Genomic DNA, 22,389 nt, shown 5'->3' with positions numbered 1-22,389 from the left:
CGTGCTTACTGACTGCGGGGAGCCTGAAAAACCAAATGAGACTCCTAAGCTCACCGTAACGTCTAACAAGACTCCCAAGCTCAAAAGTCAAACAAAAAAAAAAAAAACAAGCTTGTGAGGGGTCATGGTCCATTTTGTCCCCGAGGCCTGCAAACTGCAGGGAGCCAAAACACCACATGAGAGTCCAAATCTCACAGTGAAGAATCGTAAGCGGTGAAAAGGTGATATGAAGCTTATTATAATGTAGGCCAGAGTCACAGTAGGTGGCAGGATTTCAAAAACGCTGGCAAAAGCTGTATTGGCAGCCTAGAGCCAGGAAACGTGCTTACTGACTGCGGGGAGCCTGAAAACCCACATGAGAGTCCAAATCTCACAGTGAAGACTCCTAGGCGGCGAAAAGGTGATATGATGCTTATTAATGGAGGCCAGAGTCACAGTAGGTGGCAGGATTTCAAAAACGCTGGCAAAAGCTGTATTGGCAGCCCTAGAGCCAGGAAACGTGCTCACTGACTGCGGGGAGCCTGAAAAACCAAATGAGACTTCTAAGCTCACCGTAACGTCTAAAAAGACTCCCAAGCTCAAAAGTCAAACAAAAAAAAGAAAACAAGCTTGTGAGGGGTCATGGTCCATTTTTGTCCCCGAGGCCTGCAAACTGCAGGGAGTCAAAAAACCACATGAGAGTCCAAATCTCACAGTGAAGAATCGTAGGCGGTGAAAAGGTGATATGAAGCTTATTAATGTAGGCCAGAGTCACAGTAGGTGGCAGGATTTCAAAAACGCTGGCACAAGCTGTTGGCAGCCCCGAGGCCTGCAAACTGCAGGGAGCCAAAAAACCACATGAGAGTCCAAATCTCACAGTGAAGAATCGTAGGCGGTAAAAAGGTGATATGAAGCTTATTAATGTAGGCCAGAGTCACAGTAGGTGGCAGGATTTAAAAAACGCTGGCAAAAGCTGTTGGCAGCCCTAGACCCTGGAAACGTGATTATTGACTCCGGAGAGTTTGAAAAACCACATGAGAGTCCTAAGCTCACCGTGAGGTCTAACAAGGCTCCGAAGCTCAAAAGTCAAACAACAAAAAAAAAAAAAAAAAGAAAACAAGCTTGTAAGGGGTCATCGTCCACATTTGTGCCCGCGAGGCCGCAAACTGCAGGGATCCAAAAAACCACATGAGAGTCCAAATCTCACAGTGAAGACTTCTGTGCGGCAAAAAGGTGAAATGCTTGTTAATGTAGGCTAGAGTCACAGTAGGTGGCAGGATTTCAGAAACGCTGGCAAAAGCTGTATTGGCAGCCTAGAGCCAGGAAACGTGCTTACTGACTGCGGGGAGCCTGAAAACCCACATGAGAGTCCAAATCTCACAGTGAAGACTCCTGGCGGCGAAAAGGTAATATGATGCTTATTAATGTAGGCGAGTCACAGTAGGTGGCAGGATTTCAAAAACGCTGGCAAAAGCTGTATTGGCAGCCCTAGAGCCAGGAAACGTGCTTACTGACTGCGGGGAGCCTGAAAAACCAAATGAGACTCCTAAGCTCACCGTAACGTCTAACAAGACTCCCAAGCTCAAAAGTCAAACAAAAAAAAAAACAAGCTTATGAGGGGTCATGGTACATATTTGTCCCCGAGGCCTGCAAACTGCAGGGAGCCAAAAACCACATGAGAGTCCAAATCTCACAGTGAAGAATCGTAGGCGGTGAAAAGGTGATATGAAGCTTATTAATGTAGGCCAGAGTCACAGTAGGTGGCAGGATTTAAAAAACGCTGGCAAAAGCTGTTGGCAGCCCTAGACCCTTGAAACGTGATTATTGACTCCGGGGAGCCTGAAAACCCACATGAGAGTCCAAATCTCACAGTGAAGACTCCTAGGCGGCGAAAAGGTGATATGATGCTTATTAATGTAGGCCAGAGTCACAGTAGGTGGCAGGATTTCAAAAACGCTGGCAAAAGCTGTATTGGCAGCCCTAGAGCCAGGAAACGTGCTTACTGACTGCGGGGAGCCTGAAAAACCAAATGAGAGTCCAAATCTCACAGTGAAGACTCCTAGGCGGCGAAAAGGTGATATGATGCTTATTAATGTAGGCCAGAGTCACTGTAGGTGGCAGGATTTCAGAAACGCTGGCAAAAGCTGTATTGGCAGCCCTAGAGCCAGGAAACGTGCTTACTGACTGCGGGGAGCCTGAAAACCCACATGATTTCAGAAACGCTGGCAAAAGCTGTATTGGCAGCCCTAGAGCCAGGAAACGTGCTTACTGACTGCGGGGAGCCTGAAAACCCACATGAGAGTCCAAATCTCACAGTGAAGACTCCTAGGCGGCGAAAAGGTGATATGATGCTTATTAATGTAGGCCAGAGTCACAGTAGGTGGCAGGATTTAAAAAACGCTGGCAAAAGCTTTTGGCAGCCCTAGACCCTGGAAACGTGATTATTGACTCCGGGGAGTTTGAAAAACCACATGAGAGTCCTTAAGCTCACCGTGAGGTCTAACAAGGCTCCGAAGCTCAAAAGTCAAACAACAAAAAAAAAAAAAAAAAAAGAAAACAAGCTTGTAAGGGGTCATGGTCCACATTTGTGCCCGCGAGGCCGCAAACTGCAGGGATCCAAAAAACCACATGAGAGTCCAAATCTCACAGTGAAGACTTCTGTGCGGCAAAAAGGTGAAATGCTTGTTAATGTAGGCCAGAGTCACAGTAGGTGGCAGGATTTCAAAAACGCTGGCAAAAGCTGTATTGGCAGCCTAGAGCCAGGAAACGTGCTTACTGACTGCGGGGAGCCTGAAAACCCACATGAGAGTCCAAATCTCACAGTGAAGACTCCTAGGCGGCGAAAAGGTGATATGATGCTTATTAATGTAGGCCAGAGTCACAGTAGGTGGCAGGATTTCAAAAACGCTGGCAAGCTGTATTGGCAGCCCTAGAGCCAGGAAACGTGCTTACTGACTGCGGGGAGCCTGAAAAACCAAATGAGACTCCTAAGCTCACCGTAACGTCTAACAAGACTCCCAAGCTCAAAAGTCAAACAAAAAAAAAAAACAAGCTTGTGAGGGGTCATGGTCCATTTTTGTCCCCGAGGCCTGCAAACTGCAGGGAGCCAAAAAACCACATGAGAGTCCAAATCTCACAGTGAAGAATCGTAGGCGGTAAAAAGGTGATATGAAGCTTATTAATGTAGGCCAGAGTCACAGTAGGTGGCAGGATTTAAAAAACGCTGGCAAAAGCTGTTGGCAGCCTAGACCCTGGAAACGTGATTATTGACTCCGGGGAGTTTGAAAAACCACATGAGAGTCCTAAGCTCACCGTGAGGTAATGTAGGCCAGAGTCACAGTAGGTGGCAGGATTTCAAAAACGCTGGCAAAAGCTGTATTGGCAGCCTAGAGCCAGGAAACGTGCTTACTGACTGCGGGGAGCCTGAAAACCGACATGAGAGTCCAAATCTCACAGTGAAGACTCCTAGGCGGCGAAAAGGTGATATGATGCTTATTAATGTAGGCCAGAGTCACAGTAGGTGGCAGGATTTCAAAAACGCTGGCAAAAGCTGTATTGGCAGCCCTAGAGCCAGGAAACGTGCTTACTGACTCGGGGAGCCTGAAAAACCAAATGAGACTCCTAAGCTCACCGTAACGTCTAACAAGACTCCCAAGCTCGAAAGTCAAACAAAAAAAAAAACACAAGCTTGTTGTGAGGGGTCATGGTCCATTTTTGTCCCCGAGGCCTGCAAACTGCAGGGAGCCAAAACACCACATGAGAGTCCAAATCTCACAGTGAAGAATCGTAGGCGGTGAAAAGGTGATATGAAGCTTATTATAATGTAGGCCAGAGTCACAGTAGGTTGCAGGATTTCAAAAACGCTAGCTGTTGGCAGCCCTAGACCCTGGAAACGTGATTATTGACTCCGGGGAGTTTGAAAAACCACATGAGAGTCCTAAGCTCACCGTGAGGTCTAACAATGCTCCGAAGCTCAAAAGTCAAAACAACAAAAAAAAAAAAAAAAAAAGAAAACAAGCTTGTAAGGGGTCATGGTCCACATTTGTGCCCGCGAGGCCGCAAACTGCAGGGATCCAAAAAACCACATGAGAGTCCAAATCTCACAGTGAAGACTTCTGTGCGGCAAAAAGGTGAAATGCTTGTTAATGTAGGCCAGTCACAGTAGGTGGCAGGATTTAAAAAACGCTGGCAAAAGCTGTATTGGCAGCCCTTGAGCCAGGAACGTGATTATTGACTCCGGGGAGCCTGAAAAACCAAATGAGACTCCTAAGCTCACCGTGAGGTCTGACAAGGCTCCGAAGCTCAAAAGTCAAAACAACAAAAAAAAAAAAAAAAAAGAAAACAAGCTTGTAAGGGGTCATGGTCCACATTTGTGCCCGCGAGGCCGCAAACTGCAGGGATCCAAAAAACCACATGAGAGTCCAAATCTCACAGTGAAGACTTCTGTGCGGCAAAAAGGTGAAATGCTGCTTATTAATGTAGGCCAGAGTCACAGTAGGTGGCAGGATTTCAAAAACGCTGGCAAAAGCTGTATTGGCAGCCCTAGAGCCAGGAAACGTGCTTACTGACTGCGGGGAGCCTGAAAAACCAAATGAGACTCCTAAGCTCACCGTAACGTCTAACAAGACTCCCAAGCTCAAAAGTCAAACAAAAAAAAAAAACCAAGCTTGTGAGGGGTCATGGTCCATTTTTGTCCCCGAGGCCTGCAAACTGCAGGGAGCCAAAAAACCACATGAGAGTCCAAATCGCACAGTGAAGAATCGTAGGCGGTGAAAAGGTGATATGAAGCTTATTAATGTAGGCCAGAGTCACAGTAGGTGGCAGGATTTAAAAAACGCTGGCAAAAGCTGTTGGCAGCCCTAGACCCTGGAAACGTGATTATTGACTCCGGGGAGTTTGAAAAACCACATGAGAGTCCTAAGCTCACCGTGAGGTCTAACAAGGCTCCGAAGCTCAAAAGTCAAACAACAAAAAAAAAAAAAAAAAAAAAGAAAACAAGCTTGTAAGGGGTCATGGTCCACATTTGTGCTCGCGAGGCCGCAAACTGCAGGGATCCAAAAAACCACATGAGAGTCCAAATCTCACAGTGAAGACTTCTGTGCGGCAAAAAGGTGAAATGCTTGTTAATGTAGGCCAGAGTCACAGTAGGTGGCAGGATTTCAAAAACGCTGGCAAAAGCTGTATTGGCAGCCTAGAGCCAGGAAACGTGCTTACTGACTGCGGGGAGCCTGAAAACCCACATGAGAGTCCAAATCTCACAGTGAAGACTCCTAGGCGGCGAAAAGGTGATATGATGCTTATTAATGTGGGCCAGAGTCACAGTAAGATTTCAAAAACGCTGGCAAAAGCTGTATTGGCAGCCCTAGAGCCAGGAAACGTGCTTACTGACTGCGGGGAGCCTGAAAAACCAAATGAGACTCCTAAGCTCACCGTAACGTCTAACAAGACTCCCAAGCTCAAAATCAAACAAAAAAAAAAAAAACAAGCTTGTGAGGGGTCATGGTCCATTTTGTCCCCGAGGCCTGCAAACTGCAGGGAGCCAAAACACCACATGAGAGTCCAAATCTCACAGTGAAGAATCGTAAGCGGTGAAAAGGTGATATGAAGCTTATTATAATGTAGGCCAGAGTCACAGTAGGTGGCAGGATTTCAAAAACGCTGGCAAAAGCTGTATTGGCAGCCTAGAGCCAGGAAACGTGCTTACTGACTGCGGGGAGCCTGAAAACCCACATGAGAGTCCAAATCTCACAGTGAAGACTCCTAGGCGGCGAAAAGGTGATATGATGCTTATTAATGGAGGCCAGAGTCACAGTAGGTGGCAGGATTTCAAAAACGCTGGCAAAAGCTGTATTGGCAGCCCTAGAGCCAGGAAACGTGCTCACTGACTGCGGGGAGCCTGAAAAACCAAATGAGACTTCTAAGCTCACCGTAACGTCTAAAAAGACTCCCAAGCTCAAAAGTCAAACAAAAAAAAGAAAACAAGCTTGTGAGGGGTCATGGTCCATTTTTGTCCCCGAGGCCTGCAAACTGCAGGGAGTCAAAAAACCACATGAGAGTCCAAATCTCACAGTGAAGAATCGTAGGCGGTGAAAAGGTGATATGAAGCTTATTAATGTAGGCCAGAGTCACAGTAGGTGGCAGGATTTCAAAAACGCTGGCACAAGCTGTTGGCAGCCCCGAGGCCTGCAAACTGCAGGGAGCCAAAAAACCACATGAGAGTCCAAATCTCACAGTGAAGAATCGTAGGCGGTAAAAAGGTGATATGAAGCTTATTAATGTAGGCCAGAGTCACAGTAGGTGGCAGGATTTAAAAAACGCTGGCAAAAGCTGTTGGCAGCCCTAGACCCTGGAAACGTGATTATTGACTCCGGAGAGTTTGAAAAACCACATGAGAGTCCTAAGCTCACCGTGAGGTCTAACAAGGCTCCGAAGCTCAAAAGTCAAACAACAAAAAAAAAAAAAAAAAGAAAACAAGCTTGTAAGGGGTCATCGTCCACATTTGTGCCCGCGAGGCCGCAAACTGCAGGGATCCAAAAAACCACATGAGAGTCCAAATCTCACAGTGAAGACTTCTGTGCGGCAAAAAGGTGAAATGCTTGTTAATGTAGGCTAGAGTCACAGTAGGTGGCAGGATTTCAGAAACGCTGGCAAAAGCTGTATTGGCAGCCTAGAGCCAGGAAACGTGCTTACTGACTGCGGGGAGCCTGAAAACCCACATGAGAGTCCAAATCTCACAGTGAAGACTCCTGGCGGCGAAAAGGTAATATGATGCTTATTAATGTAGGCGAGTCACAGTAGGTGGCAGGATTTCAAAAACGCTGGCAAAAGCTGTATTGGCAGCCCTAGAGCCAGGAAACGTGCTTACTGACTGCGGGGAGCCTGAAAAACCAAATGAGACTCCTAAGCTCACCGTAACGTCTAACAAGACTCCCAAGCTCAAAAGTCAAACAAAAAAAAAAACAAGCTTATGAGGGGTCATGGTACATATTTGTCCCCGAGGCCTGCAAACTGCAGGGAGCCAAAAACCACATGAGAGTCCAAATCTCACAGTGAAGAATCGTAGGCGGTGAAAAGGTGATATGAAGCTTATTAATGTAGGCCAGAGTCACAGTAGGTGGCAGGATTTAAAAAACGCTGGCAAAAGCTGTTGGCAGCCCTAGACCCTTGAAACGTGATTATTGACTCCGGGGAGCCTGAAAACCCACATGAGAGTCCAAATCTCACAGTGAAGACTCCTAGGCGGCGAAAAGGTGATATGATGCTTATTAATGTAGGCCAGAGTCACAGTAGGTGGCAGGATTTCAAAAACGCTGGCAAAAGCTGTATTGGCAGCCCTAGAGCCAGGAAACGTGCTTACTGACTGCGGGGAGCCTGAAAAACCAAATGAGAGTCCAAATCTCACAGTGAAGACTCCTAGGCGGCGAAAAGGTGATATGATGCTTATTAATGTAGGCCAGAGTCACTGTAGGTGGCAGGATTTCAGAAACGCTGGCAAAAGCTGTATTGGCAGCCCTAGAGCCAGGAAACGTGCTTACTGACTGCGGGGAGCCTGAAAACCCACATGATTTCAGAAACGCTGGCAAAAGCTGTATTGGCAGCCCTAGAGCCAGGAAACGTGCTTACTGACTGCGGGGAGCCTGAAAACCCACATGAGAGTCCAAATCTCACAGTGAAGACTCCTAGGCGGCGAAAAGGTGATATGATGCTTATTAATGTAGGCCAGAGTCACAGTAGGTGGCAGGATTTCAAAAACGCTGGCAAAAGCTGTATTGGCAGCCCTAGACCCTGGAAACGTGATTATTGACTCCGGGGAGTTTGAAAAACCACATGAGAGTCCTACTCACCGTGAGGTCTAACAAGGCTCCGAAGCTCAAAAGTCAAACAACAAAAAAAAAAAAAAAAAAAGAAAACAAGCTTGTAAAGGGTCATGGTCCACATTTGTGCCCGCGAGGCCGCAAACTGCAGGGATCCAAAAAACCACATGAGAGTCCAAAACTCACAGTGAAGACTTCTGTGCGGCAAAAAGTTGAAATGCTTGTTAATGTAGGCCAGAGTCACAGTAGGTGGCAGGATTTCAAAAACGCTGGCAAATGCTGTATTGGCAGCCCTAGAGCCAGGAAACGTGCTTACTGACTGCGGGGAGCCTGAAAACCCACACGAGAGTCCAAATCTCACAGTGAAGACTCCTAAGCGGCGAAAAGGTGATATGATGCTTATTAATGTAGGCCAGAGTCACAGTAGGTGGCAGGATTTCAAAAACGCTGGCAAAAGCTGTATTGGCAGCCCTAGAGCCAGGAAACGTGCTTACTGACTGCGGGGAGCCTGAAAAACCAAATGAGACTCCTAAGCTCACCGTAACGTCTAACAGGACTCCCAAGCTCAAAAGTCAAACAAAAAAAAAAAACAAGCTTGTGAGGGGTCGGTCCATATTTGTCCACGAGGCCTGCAAACTGCAGGGAGCCAATACACCACATGAGAGTCCAAATCTCACAGTGAAGGATCGTAGGCGGTGAAAAAGTAATATGAAGCTTATATAATGTAGGCCAGAGTCACAGTAGGTGGCAGGATTTCAAAAACGCTGGCAAAAGCTGTTGGCAGCCCTAGACCCTGGAAACGTGATTATTGACTCCGGGGAGTTTGAAAAACCACATGAGAGTCCTAAGCTCACCGTGAGGTCTAACAAGGCTCCGAAGCTCAAAAGTCAAAACAACAAAAAAAAAAAAAAAAAAGAAAACAAGCTTGTAAGGGGTCATGGTCCACATTTGTGCCCGCGAGGCCGCAAACTGCAGGGATCCAAAAAACCACATGAGAGTCCAAATCTCACAGTGAAGACTTCTGTGCGGCAAAAAGGTGAAATGCTTGTTAATGTAGGCCAGAGTCACAGTAGGTGGCAGGATTTCAAAAACGCTGGCAAAAGCTTTATTGGCAGCCTAGAGTCAGGAAACGTGCTTACTGACTGCGGGGAGCCTGAAAACCCACATGAGAGTCCAAATCTCACAGTGAAGACTCCTAGGCGGTGAAAAGGTGATATGAAGCTTATTAATGTAGGCCAGAGTCACAGTAGGTGGCAGGATTTCAAAAACGCTGGCAAAAGCTGTTGGCAGCCCTAGACCCTGGAAACGTGATTATTGACTCCGGGGAGTTTGAAAAACCACATGAGAGTCCTAAGCTCACCGTGAGGTCTAACAAGGCTCTGAAGCTCAAAAGTCAAACAACAACAAAAAAAAAAAAAAAGAAAACAAGCTTGTAAGGGGTCATGGTCCACATTTGTGCCTGCGAGGCCGCAAACTGCAGGGATCCAAAAAACCACATGAGAGTCCAAATCTCACAGTGAAGACTTCTGAGCGGCAAAAAGGTGAAATGCTTGTTAATGTAGGCCAGAGTCACAGTAGGTGGCAGGATTTCAAAAACGCTGGCAAAAGCTGTATTGGCAGCCCTAGAGCCAGGAAACGTGCTTACTGACTGCGGGGAGCCTGAAAAACCAAATGAGACTCCTAAGCTCACCGTAACGTCTAACAAGACTCCCAAGCTCAAAAGTCAAACAAAAAAAAAAAACAAGCTTGTGAGGGGTCATGGTCCATTTTTGTCCCCGAGGCCTGCAAACTGCAGGGAGCCAAAAACCACATGAGAGTCCAAATCTCACAGTGAAGAATCGTAGGCGGTGAAAAGGTGATATGAAGCTTATTATAATGTAGGCCAGATTCACAGTAGGTGGCAGGATTTCAAAAACGCTGGCTGTTGGCAGCCCTAGACCTTGGAAACGTGATTATTGACTCCGGGGAGTTTGAAAAGCCACATGAGAGTCCTAAGCTCACCGTGAGGTCTAACAAGGCTCCGAAGCTCAAAAGTCAAACAACAAAAAAAAAAAAAAAAAAGAAAACAAGCTTGTAAGGGGTCATGGTCCACATTTGTGCCCGCGAGGCCGCAAACTGCAGGGATCCAAAAAACCACATGAGAGTCCAAATCTCACAGTCAAGACTTCTGTGCGGCAAAAAGGTGAAATGCTTGTTAATGTAGGCCAGAGTCACAGTAGGTAGCAGGATTTCCAAAACGCTGGCAAAAGCTGTATTGGCAGCCTAGAGCCAGGAAACGTGCTTACTGACTGCGGGGAGCCTGAAAACCCACATGAGAGTCCAAATCTCACAGTGAAGACTCCTAGGCGGCGAAAAGGTGATATGATGCTTATTAATGTAGGCCAGAGTCACAGTAGGTGGCAGGATTTCAAAAACGCTGGCAAAAGCTGTATTGGCAGCCCAAGACCCTGGAAACGTGATTATTGACTCCGGGGAGTTTGAAAAACCACATGAGAGTCCTAAGCTCACCGTGAGGTCTAACAAGGCTCCGAAGCTCAAAAGTCAAAACAACAAAAAAAAAAAAAAAAAAGAAAACAAGCTTGTAAGGGGTCATGGTCCACATTTGTGCCCGCGAGGCCGCAAACTGCAGGGATCCAAAAAACCACATGAGAGTCCAAATCTCACAGTGAAGACTTCTGTGCGGCAAAAAGGTGAAATGCTGCTTATTAATGTAGGCCAGAGTCACAGTAGGTGGCAGGATTTCAAAAACGCTGGCAAAAGCTGTATTGGCAGCCCTAGAGCCAGGAAACGTGCTTACTGACTGCGGGGAGCCTGAAAAACCAAATGAGACTCCTAAGCTCACCGTAACGTCTAACAAGACTCCCAAGCTCAAAAGTCAAACAAAAAAAAAAAACCAAGCTTGTGAGGGGTCATGGTCCATTTTTGTCCCCGAGGCCTGCAAACTGCAGGGAGCCAAAAAACCACATGAGAGTCCAAATCTCACAGTGAAGAATCGTAGGCGGTGAAAAGGTGATATGAAGCTTATTAATGTAGGCCAGAGTCACAGTAGGTGGCAGGATTTAAAAAACGCTGGCAAAAGCTGTTGGCAGCCCTAGACCCTGGAAACGTGATTATTGACTCCGGGGAGTTTGAAAAACCACATGAGAGTCCTAAGCTCACCGTGAGGTCTAACAAGGCTCCGAAGCTCAAAAGTCAAACAACAAAAAAAAAAAAAAAAAAAGAAAACAAGCTTGTAAGGGGTCATGGTCCACATTTGTGCCCGCGAGGCCGCAAACTGCAGGGATCCAAAAAACCACATGAGAGTCCAAATCTCACAGTGAAGACTTCTGTGCGGCAAAAAGGTGAAATGCTTGTTAATGTAGGCCAGAGTCACAGTAGGTGGCAGGATTTCAAAAACGCTGGCAAAAGCTGTATTGGCAGCCTAGAGCCAGGAAACGTGCTTACTGACTGCGGGGAGCCTGAAAACCCACATGAGAGTCCAAATCTCACAGTCAAGACTTCTGTGCGGCAAAAAGGTGAAATGCTTGTTAATGTAGGCCAGAGTCACAGTAGGTAGCAGGATTTCCAAAACGCTGGCAAAAGCTGTATTGGCAGCCTAGAGCCAGGAAACGTGCTTACTGACTGCGGGGAGCCTGAAAACCCACATGAGAGTCCAAATCTCACAGTGAAGACTCCTAGGCGGCGAAAAGGTGATATGATGCTTATTAATGTAGGCCAGAGTCACAGTAGGTGGCAGGATTTCAAAAACGCTGGCAAAAGCTGTATTGGCAGCCCAAGACCCTGGAAACGTGATTATTGACTCCGGGGAGTTTGAAAAACCACATGAGAGTCCTAAGCTCACCGTGAGGTCTAACAAGGCTCCGAAGCTCAAAAGTCAAAACAACAAAAAAAAAAAAAAAAAAGAAAACAAGCTTGTAAGGGGTCATGGTCCACATTTGTGCCCGCGAGGCCGCAAACTGCAGGGATCCAAAAAACCACATGAGAGTCCAAATCTCACAGTGAAGACTTCTGTGCGGCAAAAAGGTGAAATGCTGCTTATTAATGTAGGCCAGAGTCACAGTAGGTGGCAGGATTTCAAAAACGCTGGCAAAAGCTGTATTGGCAGCCCTAGAGCCAGGAAACGTGCTTACTGACTGCGGGGAGCCTGAAAAACCAAATGAGACTCCTAAGCTCACCGTAACGTCTAACAAGACTCCCAAGCTCAAAAGTCAAACAAAAAAAAAAAAACAAGCTTGTGAGGGGTCATGGTCCATTTTTGTCCCCGAGGCCTGCAAACTGCAGGGAGCCAAAAAACCACATGAGAGTCCAAATCTCACAGTGAAGAATCGTAGGCGGTGAAAAGGTGATATGAAGCTTATTAATTTAGGCCAGAGTCACAGTAGGTGGCAGGATTTAAAAAACGCTGGCAAAAGCTGTTGGCAGCCCTAGACCCTGGAAACGTGATTATTGACTCCGGGGAGTTTGAAAAACCACATGAGAGTCCTAAGCTCACCGTGAGGTCTAACAAGGCTCCGAAGCTCAAAAGTCAAACAACAAAAAAAAAAAAAAAAAAAGAAAACAAGCTTGTAAGGGGTCATGGTCCACATTTGTGCCCGCGAGGCCGCAAACTGCAGGGATCCAAAAAACCACATGAGAGTCCAAATCTCACAGTGAAGACTTCTGTGCGGCAAAAAGGTGAAATGCTTGTTAATGTAGGCCAGAGTCACAGTAGGTGGCAGGATTTCAAAAACGCTGGCAAAAGCTGTATTGGCAGCCTAGAGCCAGGAAACGTGCTTACTGACTGCGGGGAGCCTGAAAACCCACATGAGAGTCCAAATCTCACAGTGAAGACTCCTAGGCGGCGAAAAGGTGATATGATGCTTATTAATGTAGGCCAGAGTCACAGTAGGTGGCAAGATTTCAAAAACGCTGGCAAAAGCTGTATTGGCAGCCCTAGAGCCAGGAAACGTGCTTACTGACTGCGGGGAGCCTGAAAAACCAAATGAGACTCCTAAGCTCACCGTAACGTCTAACAAGACTCCCAAGCTCAAAAGTCAAACAAAAAAAAAAAAACAAGCTTGTGAGGGGTCATGGTCCATTTTTGTCCCCGAGGCCTGCAAACTGCAGGGAGCCAAAACACCACATGAGAGTCCAAATCTCACAGTGAAGAATCGTAAGCGGTGAAAAGGTGATATGAAGCTTATTATAATGTAGGCCAGAGTCACAGTAGGTGGCAGGATTTCAAAACCGCTAGCTGTTGGCAGCCCTAGACCCTGGAAACGTGATTATTGACTCCGGGGAGTTTGAAAAACCACATGAGAGTACTAAGCTCACCGTGAGGTCTAACAAGGCTCCGAAGCTCAAAAGTCAAAACAACAAAAAAAAAAAAAAAAAGAAAACAAGCTTGTAAGGGGTCATGGTCCACATTTGTGCCCGCGAGGCCGCAAACTGCAGGGATCCAAAAAACCACATGAGAGTCCAAATCTCACAGTGAAGACTTCTGTGCGGCAAAAAGGTGAAATGCTTGTTAATGTAGGCCAGAGTCACAGTAGGTGGCAGGATTTCAAAAACGCTGGCAAAAGCTGTATTGGCAGCCTAGAGCCAGGAAACGTGCTTACTGACTGCGGGGAGCCTGAAAACCCACATGAGAGTCCAAATCTCACAGTGAAGACTCCTAGGCGGCGAAAAGGTGATATGATGCTTATTAATGGAGGCCAGAGTCACAGTAGGTGGCAGGATTTCAAAAACGCTGGCAAAAGCTGTATTGGCAGCCCTAGAGCCAGGAAACGTGCTCACTGACTGCGGGGAGCCTGAAAAACCAAATGAGACTTCTAAGCTCACCGTAACGTCTAAAAAGACTCCCAAGCTCAAAAGTCAAACAAAAAAAAGAAAACAAGCTTGTGAGGGGTCATGGTCCATTTTTGTCCCCGAGGCCTGCAAACTGCAGGGAGTCAAAAAACCACATGAGAGTCCAAATCTCACAGTGAAGAATCGTAGGCGGTGAAAAGGTGATATGAAGCTTATTAATGTAGGCCAGAGTCACAGTAGGTGGCAGGATTTCAAAAACGCTGGCACAAGCTGTTGGCAGCCCCGAGGCCTGCAAACTGCAGGGAGCCAAAAAACCACATGAGAGTCCAAATCTCACAGTGAAGAATCGTAGGCGGTACAAAGGTGATATGAAGCTTATTAATGTAGGCCAGAGTCACAGTAGGTGGCAGGATTTAAAAAACGCTGGCAAAAGCTGTTGGCAGCCCTAGACCCTGGAAACGTGATTATTGACTCCGGGGAGTTTGAAAAACCACATGAGAGTCCTAAGTTCACAGTGAAGACTCCTAGGCGGCGAAAAGGTGATATGATGCTTATTAATGTAGGCCAGAGTCACTGTAGGTGGCAGGATTTCAGAAACGCTGGCAAAAGCTGTATTGGCAGCCCTAGAGCCAGGAAACGTGCTTACTGACTGCGGGGAGCCTGAAAACCCACATGATTTCAGAAACGCTGGCAAAAGCTGTATTGGCAGCCCTAGAGCCAGGAAACGTGCTTACTGACTGCGGGGAGCCTGAAAACCCACATGAGAGTCCAAATCTCACAGTGAAGACTCCTAGGCGGCGAAAAGGTGATATGATGCTTATTAATGTAGGCCAGAGTCACAGTAGGTGGCAGGATTTCAAAAACGCTGGCAAAAGCTGTATTGGCAGCCCTAGACCCTGGAAACGTGCTTACTGACTGCGGGGAGCCTGAAAACCCACACGAGAGTCCAAATCTCACAGTGAAGACTCCTAAGCGGCGAAAAGGTGATATGATGCTTATTAATGTAGGCCAGAGTCACAGTAGGTGGCAGGATTTCAAAAACGCTGGCAAAAGCTGTATTGGCAGCCCTAGAGCCAGGAAACGTGCTTACTGACTGCGGGGAGCCTGAAAAACCAAATGAGACTCCTAAGCTCACCGTAACGTCTAACAGGACTCCCAAGCTCAAAAGTCAAACAAAAAAAAAAAACAAGCTTGTGAGGGGTCGGTCCATATTTGTCCACGAGGCCTGCAAACTGCAGGGAGCCAATACACCACATGAGAGTCCAAATCTCACAGTGAAGGATCGTAGGCGGTGAAAAAGTAATATGAAGCTTATATAATGTAGGCCAGAGTCACAGTAGGTGGCAGGATTTCAAAAACGCTGGCAAAAGCTGTTGGCAGCCCTAGACCCTGGAAACGTGATTATTGACTCCGGGGAGTTTGAAAAACCACATGAGAGTCCTAAGCTCACCGTGAGGTCTAACAAGGCTCCGAAGCTCAAAAGTCAAAACAACAAAAAAAAAAAAAAAAAAGAAAACAAGCTTGTAAGGGGTCATGGTCCACATTTGTGCCCGCGAGGCCGCAAACTGCAGGGATCCAAAAAACCACATGAGAGTCCAAATCTCACAGTGAAGACTTCTGTGCGGCAAAAAGGTGAAATGCTTGTTAATGTAGGCCAGAGTCACAGTAGGTGGCAGGATTTCAAAAACGCTGGCAAAAGCTTTATTGGCAGCCTAGAGTCAGGAAACGTGCTTACTGACTGCGGGGAGCCTGAAAACCCACATGAGAGTCCAAATCTCACAGTGAAGACTCCTAGGCGGTGAAAAGGTGATATGAAGCTTATTAATGTAGGCCAGAGTCACAGTAGGTGGCAGGATTTCAAAAACGCTGGCAAAAGCTGTTGGCAGCCCTAGACCCTGGAAACGTGATTATTGACTCCGGGGAGTTTGAAAAACCACATGAGAGTCCTAAGCTCACCGTGAGGTCTAACAAGGCTCTGAAGCTCAAAAGTCAAACAACAACAAAAAAAAAAAAAAAGAAAACAAGCTTGTAAGGGGTCATGGTCCACATTTGTGCCTGCGAGGCCGCAAACTGCAGGGATCCAAAAAACCACATGAGAGTCCAAATCTCACAGTGAAGACTTCTGAGCGGCAAAAAGGTGAAATGCTTGTTAATGTAGGCCAGAGTCACAGTAGGTGGCAGGATTTCAAAAACGCTGGCAAAAGCTGTATTGGCAGCCCTAGAGCCAGGAAACGTGCTTACTGACTGCGGGGAGCCTGAAAAACCAAATGAGACTCCTAAGCTCACCGTAACGTCTAACAAGACTCCCAAGCTCAAAAGTCAAACAAAAAAAAAAAACAAGCTTGTGAGGGGTCATGGTCCATTTTTGTCCCCGAGGCCTGCAAACTGCAGGGAGCCAAAAACCACATGAGAGTCCAAATCTCACAGTGAAGAATCGTAGGCGGTGAAAAGGTGATATGAAGCTTATTATAATGTAGGCCAGATTCACAGTAGGTGGCAGGATTTCAAAAACGCTGGCTGTTGGCAGCCCTAGACCTTGGAAACGTGATTATTGACTCCGGGGAGTTTGAAAAGCCACATGAGAGTCCTAAGCTCACCGTGAGGTCTAACAAGGCTCCGAAGCTCAAAAGTCAAACAACAAAAAAAAAAAAAAAAAAGAAAACAAGCTTGTAAGGGGTCATGGTCCACATTTGTGCCCGCGAGGCCGCAAACTGCAGGGATCCAAAAAACCACATGAGAGTCCAAATCTCACAGTCAAGACTTCTGTGCGGCAAAAAGGTGAAATGCTTGTTAATGTAGGCCAGAGTCACAGTAGGTAGCAGGATTTCCAAAACGCTGGCAAAAGCTGTATTGGCAGCCTAGAGCCAGGAAACGTGCTTACTGACTGCGGGGAGCCTGAAAACCCACATGAGAGTCCAAATCTCACAGTGAAGACTCCTAGGCGGCGAAAAGGTGATATGATGCTTATTAATGTAGGCCAGAGTCACAGTAGGTGGCAGGATTTCAAAAACGCTGGCAAAAGCTGTATTGGCAGCCCAAGACCCTGGAAACGTGATTATTGACTCCGGGGAGTTTGAAAAACCACATGAGAGTCCTAAGCTCACCGTGAGGTCTAACAAGGCTCCGAAGCTCAAAAGTCAAAACAACAAAAAAAAAAAAAAAAAAGAAAACAAGCTTGTAAGGGGTCATGGTCCACATTTGTGCCCGCGAGGCCGCAAACTGCAGGGATCCAAAAAACCACATGAGAGTCCAAATCTCACAGTGAAGACTTCTGTGCGGCAAAAAGGTGAAATGCTGCTTATTAATGTAGGCCAGAGTCACAGTAGGTGGCAGGATTTCAAAAACGCTGGCAAAAGCTGTATTGGCAGCCCTAGAGCCAGGAAACGTGCTTACTGACTGCGGGGAGCCTGAAAAACCAAATGAGACTCCTAAGCTCACCGTAACGTCTAACAAGACTCCCAAGCTCAAAAGTCAAACAAAAAAAAAAAACCAAGCTTGTGAGGGGTCATGGTCCATTTTTGTCCCCGAGGCCTGCAAACTGCAGGGAGCCAAAAAACCACATGAGAGTCCAAATCTCACAGTGAAGAATCGTAGGCGGTGAAAAGGTGATATGAAGCTTATTAATGTAGGCCAGAGTCACAGTAGGTGGCAGGATTTAAAAAACGCTGGCAAAAGCTGTTGGCAGCCCTAGACCCTGGAAACGTGATTATTGACTCCGGGGAGTTTGAAAAACCACATGAGAGTCCTAAGCTCACCGTGAGGTCTAACAAGGCTCCGAAGCTCAAAAGTCAAACAACAAAAAAAAAAAAAAAAAAAGAAAACAAGCTTGTAAGGGGTCATGGTCCACATTTGTGCCCGCGAGGCCGCAAACTGCAGGGATCCAAAAAACCACATGAGAGTCCAAATCTCACAGTGAAGACTTCTGTGCGGCAAAAAGGTGAAATGCTTGTTAATGTAGGCCAGAGTCACAGTAGGTGGCAGGATTTCAAAAACGCTGGCAAAAGCTGTATTGGCAGCCTAGAGCCAGGAAACGTGCTTACTGACTGCGGGGAGCCTGAAAACCCACATGAGAGTCCAAATCTCACAGTCAAGACTTCTGTGCGGCAAAAAGGTGAAATGCTTGTTAATGTAGGCCAGAGTCACAGTAGGTAGCAGGATTTCCAAAACGCTGGCAAAAGCTGTATTGGCAGCCTAGAGCCAGGAAACGTGCTTACTGACTGCGGGGAGCCTGAAAACCCACATGAGAGTCCAAATCTCACAGTGAAGACTCCTAGGCGGCGAAAAGGTGATATGATGCTTATTAATGTAGGCCAGAGTCACAGTAGGTGGCAGGATTTCAAAAACGCTGGCAAAAGCTGTATTGGCAGCCCAAGACCCTGGAAACGTGATTATTGACTCCGGGGAGTTTGAAAAACCACATGAGAGTCCTAAGCTCACCGTGAGGTCTAACAAGGCTCCGAAGCTCAAAAGTCAAAACAACAAAAAAAAAAAAAAAAAAGAAAACAAGCTTGTAAGGGGTCATGGTCCACATTTGTGCCCGCGAGGCCGCAAACTGCAGGGATCCAAAAAACCACATGAGAGTCCAAATCTCACAGTGAAGACTTCTGTGCGGCAAAAAGGTGAAATGCTGCTTATTAATGTAGGCCAGAGTCACAGTAGGTGGCAGGATTTCAAAAACGCTGGCAAAAGCTGTATTGGCAGCCCTAGAGCCAGGAAACGTGCTTACTGACTGCGGGGAGCCTGAAAAACCAAATGAGACTCCTAAGCTCACCGTAACGTCTAACAAGACTCCCAAGCTCAAAAGTCAAACAAAAAAAAAAAAACAAGCTTGTGAGGGGTCATGGTCCATTTTTGTCCCCGAGGCCTGCAAACTGCAGGGAGCCAAAAAACCACATGAGAGTCCAAATCTCACAGTGAAGAATCGTAGGCGGTGAAAAGGTGATATGAAGCTTATTAATTTAGGCCAGAGTCACAGTAGGTGGCAGGATTTAAAAAACGCTGGCAAAAGCTGTTGGCAGCCCTAGACCCTGGAAACGTGATTATTGACTCCGGGGAGTTTGAAAAACCACATGAGAGTCCTAAGCTCACCGTGAGGTCTAACAAGGCTCCGAAGCTCAAAAGTCAAACAACAAAAAAAAAAAAAAAAAAAGAAAACAAGCTTGTAAGGGGTCATGGTCCACATTTGTGCCCGCGAGGCCGCAAACTGCAGGGATCCAAAAAACCACATGAGAGTCCAAATCTCACAGTGAAGACTTCTGTGCGGCAAAAAGGTGAAATGCTTGTTAATGTAGGCCAGAGTCACAGTAGGTGGCAGGATTTCAAAAACGCTGGCAAAAGCTGTATTGGCAGCCTAGAGCCAGGAAACGTGCTTACTGACTGCGGGGAGCCTGAAAACCCACATGAGAGTCCAAATCTCACAGTGAAGACTCCTAGGCGGCGAAAAGGTGATATGATGCTTATTAATGTGGGCCAGAGTCACAGTAGGTGGCAAGATTTCAAAAACGCTGGCAAAAGCTGTATTGGCAGCCCTAGAGCCAGGAAACGTGCTTACTGACTGCGGGGAGCCTGAAAAACCAAATGAGACTCCTAAGCTCACCGTAACGTCTAACAAGACTCCCAAGCTCAAAAGTCAAACAAAAAAAAAAAAACAAGCTTGTGAGGGGTCATGGTCCATTTTTGTCCCCGAGGCCTGCAAACTGCAGGGAGCCAAAACACCACATGAGAGTCCAAATCTCACAGTGAAGAATCGTAAGCGGTGAAAAGGTGATATGAAGCTTATTATAATGTAGGCCAGAGTCACAGTAGGTGGCAGGATTTCAAAACCGCTAGCTGTTGGCAGCCCTAGACCCTGGAAACGTGATTATTGACTCCGGGGAGTTTGAAAAACCACATGAGAGTACTAAGCTCACCGTGAGGTCTAACAAGGCTCCGAAGCTCAAAAGTCAAAACAACAAAAAAAAAAAAAAAAAGAAAACAAGCTTGTAAGGGGTCATGGTCCACATTTGTGCCCGCGAGGCCGCAAACTGCAGGGATCCAAAAAACCACATGAGAGTCCAAATCTCACAGTGAAGACTTCTGTGCGGCAAAAAGGTGAAATGCTTGTTAATGTAGGCCAGAGTCACAGTAGGTGGCAGGATTTCAAAAACGCTGGCAAAAGCTGTATTGGCAGCCTAGAGCCAGGAAACGTGCTTACTGACTGCGGGGAGCCTGAAAACCCACATGAGAGTCCAAATCTCACAGTGAAGACTCCTAGGCGGCGAAAAGGTGATATGATGCTTATTAATGGAGGCCAGAGTCACAGTAGGTGGCAGGATTTCAAAAACGCTGGCAAAAGCTGTATTGGCAGCCCTAGAGCCAGGAAACGTGCTCACTGACTGCGGGGAGCCTGAAAAACCAAATGAGACTTCTAAGCTCACCGTAACGTCTAAAAAGACTCCCAAGCTCAAAAGTCAAACAAAAAAAAGAAAACAAGCTTGTGAGGGGTCATGGTCCATTTTTGTCCCCGAGGCCTGCAAACTGCAGGGAGTCAAAAAACCACATGAGAGTCCAAATCTCACAGTGAAGAATCGTAGGCGGTGAAAAGGTGATATGAAGCTTATTAATGTAGGCCAGAGTCACAGTAGGTGGCAGGATTTCAAAAACGCTGGCACAAGCTGTTGGCAGCCCCGAGGCCTGCAAACTGCAGGGAGCCAAAAAACCACATGAGAGTCCAAATCTCACAGTGAAGAATCGTAGGCGGTACAAAGGTGATATGAAGCTTATTAATGTAGGCCAGAGTCACAGTAGGTGGCAGGATTTAAAAAACGCTGGCAAAAGCTGTTGGCAGCCCTAGACCCTGGAAACGTGATTATTGACTCCGGGGAGTTTGAAAAACCACATGAGAGTCCTAAGTTCACAGTGAAGACTCCTAGGCGGCGAAAAGGTGATATGATGCTTATTAATGTAGGCCAGAGTCACTGTAGGTGGCAGGATTTCAGAAACGCTGGCAAAAGCTGTATTGGCAGCCCTAGAGCCAGGAAACGTGCTTACTGACTGCGGGGAGCCTGAAAACCCACATGATTTCAGAAACGCTGGCAAAAGCTGTATTGGCAGCCCTAGAGCCAGGAAACGTGCTTACTGACTGCGGGGAGCCTGAAAACCCACATGAGAGTCCAAATCTCACAGTGAAGACTCCTAGGCGGCGAAAAGGTGATATGATGCTTATTAATGTAGGCCAGAGTCACAGTAGGTGGCAGGATTTCAAAAACGCTGGCAAAAGCTGTATTGGCAGCCCTAGACCCTGGAAACGTGATTATTGACTCCGGGGAGTTTGAAAAACCACATGAGAGTCCTACTCACCGTGAGGTCTAACAAGGCTCCGAAGCTCAAAAGTCAAACAACAAAAAAAAAAAAAAAAAGAAAACAAGCTTGTAAAGGGTCATGGTCCACATTTGTGCCCGCGAGGCCGCAAACTGCAGGGATCCAAAAAACCACATGAGAGTCCAAAACTCACAGTGAAGACTTCTGTGCGGCAAAAAGTTGAAATGCTTGTTAATGTAGGCCAGAGTCACAGTAGGTGGCAGGATTTCAAAAACGCTGGCAAATGCTGTATTGGCAGCCCTAGAGCCAGGAAACGTGCTTACTGACTGCGGGGAGCCTGAAAACCCACACGAGAGTCCAAATCTCACAGTGAAGACTCCTAGGCGGCGAAAAGGTGATATGATGCTTATTAATGTAGGCCAGAGTCACAGTAGGTGGCAGGATTTCAAAAACGCTGGCAAAAGCTGTATTGGCAGCCCTAGAGCCAGGAAACGTGCTTACTGACTGCGGGGAGCCTGAAAAACCAAATGAGACTCCTAAGCTCACCGTAACGTCTAACAAGACTCCCAAGCTCAAAAGTCAAACAAAAAAAAAAAACAAGCTTGTGAGGGGTCATGGTCCATTTTTGTCCCCGAGGCCTGCAAACTGCAGGGAGCCAAAAACCACATGAGAGTCCAAATCTCACAGTGAAGAATCGTAGGCGGTGGAAAGGTGATATGAAGCTTATTAATGTAGGCCAGAGTCACAGTAGGTGGCAGGATTTCAAAAACGCTGGCACAAGCTGTTGGCAGCCCTAGACCCTGGAAACGTGGTTATTGACTCCGGGGAGTTTAAAAAACCACATGAGAATCCTTAAGCTCACCGTGAGGTCTAACAAGGCTCCGAAGCTCAAAAGTCAAAACAACAAAAAAAAAAAAAAAAGAAAACAAGCTTGTAAGGGGTCATGGTCCACATTTGTGCCCGCGAGGCCGCAAACTGCAGGGATCCAAAAAACCACATGAGAGTCCAAATCTCACAGTGAAGACTTCTGTGCGGCAAAAAGGTGAAATGCTTGTTAATGTAGGCCAGAGTCACAGTAGGTGGCAGGATTTCAAAAACGCTGGCAAAAGCTGTATTGGCAGCCCTAGAGCCAGGAAACGTGCTCACTGACTGCGGGGAGCCTGAAAAACCAAATGAGACTTCTAAGCTCACCGTAACGTCTAAAAAGACTCCCAAGCTCAAAAGTCAAACAAAAAAAAGAAAACAAGCTTGTGAGGGGTCATGGTCCATTTTTGTCCCCGAGGCCTGCAAACTGCAGGGAGTCAAAAAACCACATGAGAGTCCAAATCTCACAGTGAAGAATCGTAGGCGGTGAAAAGGTGATATGAAGCTTATTAATGTAGGCCAGAGTCACAGTAGGTGGCAGGATTTCAAAAACGCTGGCACAAGCTGTTGGCAGCCCCGAGGCCTGCAAACTGCAGGGAGCCAAAAAAACCACATGAGAGTCCAAATCTCACAGTGAAGAATCGTA

The sequence above is a fragment of the Triturus cristatus genome, chromosome 1_2, assembly GCF_964204655.1.
Source record: "Triturus cristatus chromosome 1_2, aTriCri1.1, whole genome shotgun sequence".
In the NCBI taxonomy this organism is placed as follows: domain Eukaryota; kingdom Metazoa; phylum Chordata; class Amphibia; order Caudata; family Salamandridae; genus Triturus; species Triturus cristatus.
This window is presented reverse-complemented; position numbering follows the sequence as displayed.